The 4,245-nt window shown below is 49.8% G+C and overlaps 1 long non-coding RNA gene across 2 annotated transcripts; it reads right to left on the bottom strand.

The window, feature by feature from the left end:
* Positions 1-396: 396 nt before the first annotated feature.
* On the bottom strand, positions 397-3,581 carry LOC131277695 (uncharacterized). Of its 2 annotated transcripts, XR_009184812.2 has the most exons (5): positions 3,443-3,581; positions 3,262-3,344; positions 1,787-1,867; positions 1,255-1,345; positions 397-633 (listed from the first exon to the last, which is right to left on the bottom strand). It is a non-coding gene; the product is annotated as an uncharacterized lncRNA (long non-coding RNA). The 2 variants fall into 2 exon arrangements; XR_009184811.2 differs by lacking the exon at positions 3,443-3,581 and having other exon boundaries at positions 3,262-3,386.
* Between the last annotated feature and the right edge of the window lie 664 nt (positions 3,582-4,245).

Raw genomic sequence — 4,245 nt, 5'->3', positions numbered from 1 at the left:
ATGCCCACTGGCACACAATCCGTGAGGCCCCGTCTTTGCTGGGAAAGATGAGAGAAGAGGCCATGGGAGAGAGCATTTCTTTGCGGTTTCAGAGAGGCTAGACCCAGAGTTCATCCCCAGGGAGGACATCTTTGACACAGTCATGGACACCCCCCCCTTTTTTTTTTTTAAAGGGAAACCCCTCCCCTAAAAAAAAGGCCCCCTTTTTCCCCCTCCCCCCCTCCCCCAACTTTCAGCAATGCCTGTTGGAGCTATAGGCAGGACCTGAGGGGCTCTGAATTCAGTCACAGACCCCAGCCGATCGGATCTGTCCGGTGCCGCTTTGGCTGTTCTGGCACAGCTCTTTATTTGTTTATTAAGCCGTTTTCCTGAGATATATCCATATACCATAGGGTCTAGCCAAAGAGCACCATCGACGTCTTTTATTTTTATTTTTATTTTTTTTAAACCTGCTAAAAAGACCCTTACGGTAAAATTTAAAAAACAAAAACAAAAACAAAAAAAAAAAAACATTGGAACGTAGGTGGAAAGAAACTGTACATTTTAAAAGAGCCTGTAAGGCCAGCTGAGAGACTTCACATCATCCGTGATCAGCAATAAACAGGATTGTTGGAGATTTGGGCACGAAGGGTACTGGGAATGAAACAAAGAGAAAGAGAAGAGAAGAGGGCTGGGATCCGGGGGTCTGGGAGTAGAGACTCCTCAGACATCTTCATTGTTTACAAGGGGCTTTCTATATAGCCCAGGCTGCGGGAGAACAAGTATGCAGTTCACTAATAGCATTACTCACGATCTAAGGAACTCAAAAAATCTTTATCTCAAGGTACAAAGTCCAAGCATTCCACCTAACTCCGAAGTAGATCTGCTCATCTTTTCTTTCAGCCATTCACAGCTTCATCCTGTTTGCCCGGAACTCTTAATGACCACATTCCTCCGGGGGGAGGGGGCGAGCGTAGCCATGGTAGCCATGGAAACAGCACGTCTCTCTTTGCGAGACCACTATGCCTCAGTTTCCAACTCAGGATAGCAGCAAACGTTTATCGATGTAAAGAAATTAATTATAACGTGATGATCATTTTGTTCCTACAGCTGTACCGATCGGACATCATACTGTCCAGGAATGAAATAAACGATGGGCTTAGCTATTTAATTTCCGCGGAGGCCCTCATTCTCGACGGGTCATCAGATTCCTGCTTGGGAATTCCTCACACCCTATGGGAACGAATTGCCACAGATAACCACAGGCCAACTCACAGTGTTCGGAGGCAGAGATGCTCAGCCTCTTTCTGGCAGGACTCAGGCTAAATCACGATTGACCCAGATGGATCGCTTTCATTCACGAAGTCTGCATAAGAAAGCATGGAAGAAAAATGAAGTGGCCAAAATTATATCTCCTCTCCCGCCCTCCTCGATTAAAAGCACACACTTAATTTTTAGGAAGACACTGACAGAAGACCGATCATCAGATTTTGCAAATACAAATGAGGTCTTAGGGCTAAGAGGTTTCAAAGTCGCGTCCCGGAGTTGGTTCCAGAGGTTACTGTAAGGCAAGTGTCAGCAGGCCCGCCACACTAATCGTCGCCTCCAATAGCGGGGCTCCCACAGGGACGTGAAGGAGGTCAACCACCACACCAGGGAGCCAAGAGTGCCAACAACTGCAAACAGGAGAATTGCGTCCATCATCCAAGGGGCATCTAAGCACCCTCTCGATACAGAGGTGGAGTGGACATAACCATCCCGGGGCCCACGGAATGGAGGAATAGAGCATGGGTTAGCGTGCACTTACTGAGCTTCTGTTCTGGAACTATGGTGATTAGGAATGGAAGTCAACGTAGCATCGAGATGGAGAGAGTGGCCACGGTAGCTGCTGAGGGTGGGGAGTGGGAAGAAGAGACGTGATGTGGGGGCATTTTCAGGACTTGGAGTTCTCTCGGGTGGTACTGCAGGGACAGTCACCGGACAGTGTATGTCCTCCCGTGGCCCACTGGGTGGACCGGGGGAAGAGCGTAAACTGTAACGGGGACCATTGACCATGGGGCGCGGCAGCGCTCGCTCAGAGATGTATTCGCCGAGCGCGATGAAGGTCCCACCGTGATGGAGGAGGTGGTTGTTATGGCAGCAGTAGGGTGAGGGGGGTGGGGGGAATATATGGGGACCTCCTATTTTTTTAATGTAACATTAAAAAAAGATAAAGACAAAGAAATTTTTAAAAAAACTAAAACAAAAACAAAGCAACTGGGCTCTGGGCCCGGTAATGGGTTGCAGACCCACTTCCTAGGGCCTTGGGGAGGGAGGCCATCAAGGGCAGAAAAGGCGGCGGACTTGGCCCAGTGGTTAGGGCATCCGTCTACCGCATGGGAGGTGCGTGGTTCAAACCCCGGGCCTCCTTGACCTGTGTGGAGCTGGCCCATGCGCAGTGCTGATGCACGCAAGGAGTGCCCTGCGCAAGCAGGGGTGTCCCCCGTGTAGGGGAGCCCCGCACGCAAGGAGTGTGCCCCGTGAGGAGAGCCGCCCAGCACAAAAGAAAGTGCAGCCCGCCTAGGAATGGCGGCGCACACACGGAGAGCTGACACAACAAGATGACGCCACAGAAAGAAACAGATTTCCGTGCCGCTGACAACAACAGAAGCGAACAAAAAAGAAGACTCAGCAAATAGACACAGAGAACAGACAACCGGGGTGGGGGTGGGGTGGGGGGAGAGAAATAAAAAAATAAATATTAAAAAAAAAAGAAGAAAGAAAAAAGGGCAGGAAAAAACACCCAGACTTAAAAAAAGAAAAAGAAAAAGCGGGGCTCCCAGGGGCTCTAGAGACACCCAGAAACCATAAGCAGGGTAGACCGTTCAGGAATCTGGCACCCTGTCCGTGGGCCTGGGCCTTCCTTTGGAATTTATGCTCCCCAGGGTAAAGCGGCATGAGGCTCGCTGAGGGGTTCTCTACACATGGCTCTTCCGCCCCTTTTAGTTTTGCGCACCATACTCGGTCAACATATGTCCCAGAGACGTAAACCTTCGGGCCGTCCGTGTGCCAGTCGGGCGGGCCCTGAAACTCAGCAGAGTCGCAGCACCTGCTCTCCAGTGCATCGGGCTCGGCCGGGGAAACTAACGAGGAGACGATGATGGGCAACTACCGACCGTCCCAAGGAACACAAAGTGTCTGTCACTGCAAGTGAGAGAGCTCCATCCGTCTGCCCCTGTGGGATTAAGCCCCCACCCACATGCTCCGGATTGGGGAAGGAACGATGGGCTAGAGTAGACTTACTGCCATCCGACTATAGATTTATGATGATTCTTGCAACAGAAGAACTCTGATCGCCAACAAAGAGGCAGTGTCCACCAGAGGTTCTGAGGGACGGGAGAGGGAAGAGTAGGTAGGTGTCATAAGGGGGCATCTTTGGGACACCGGATTCGTCCCGCACGGCATCACAGGGACGGAAACAGACCTCGGTCTCTTCTGTCACAACTCAACCAAATCGTCACGGAACAGAGCATAAAGTGCCACGTCAACGGCCATCCACGGTCAGTCGCACCGCTCCGATATGGGCTCGCCAATCGTCACAACCAACCGTAGCGACCACACAAAGGTAGGCCGTGGTTAACGTGGGAAAGCGTGGGCGGGGAGGGAGGGGGGCATATGGGACTCCCTTATATTCTTTAGGTAACATTTATGTCATCTGAAGCCCCTTTAAAAAAAATAGATAGAATTATTAACTTTAATAAAAAAAAATTTTTTTAAAAAGCTGCACCAGAAATGCCTAGCAATTTGAAAAACCGAACCTCTGAATAGTTTTTTCAGTCTGCGAACTTTCTACGCTCGCTACGAGTGTGACTGACATTCGATTCCCACCACAGTGATGTTTTGCAAAAACTGTAGTCCAACCGGAATGTTAGCATCGATAGAGCTGAGACGCCAAAAAATTCCATCATCCTCTTATCCCACGGCACTCCCTACTCAGGACCTCCCATCCATCTGCCTCTGACGACAATTAACCCGTTTTCCGATCCCCCTCTCCCCTCCCTTTTTTGGTTCATTTTAAGAACGTCACACACAGAATTATAACTTTTCGATATCGGCCGTTCTCCCTAGGCATAATTCTCTGCAGATTTCTCCAAGCCGATGGTCTATCAGCACTTCATTCCTTTTTATTGCCGGTTAGTATTCCACGGTATGTATACACCACCGTGGATCGAAGCATCCACCCTTCAAAATTACTTGCTTGCTTTTGTTATTGTTTACTTCGGTGTG

Source organism: Dasypus novemcinctus, unplaced genomic scaffold, assembly GCF_030445035.2.
Source record: "Dasypus novemcinctus isolate mDasNov1 unplaced genomic scaffold, mDasNov1.1.hap2 scaffold_319, whole genome shotgun sequence".
Lineage (NCBI taxonomy): Eukaryota > Metazoa > Chordata > Mammalia > Cingulata > Dasypodidae > Dasypus > Dasypus novemcinctus.
This window is presented reverse-complemented; position numbering and strand designations above follow the sequence as displayed.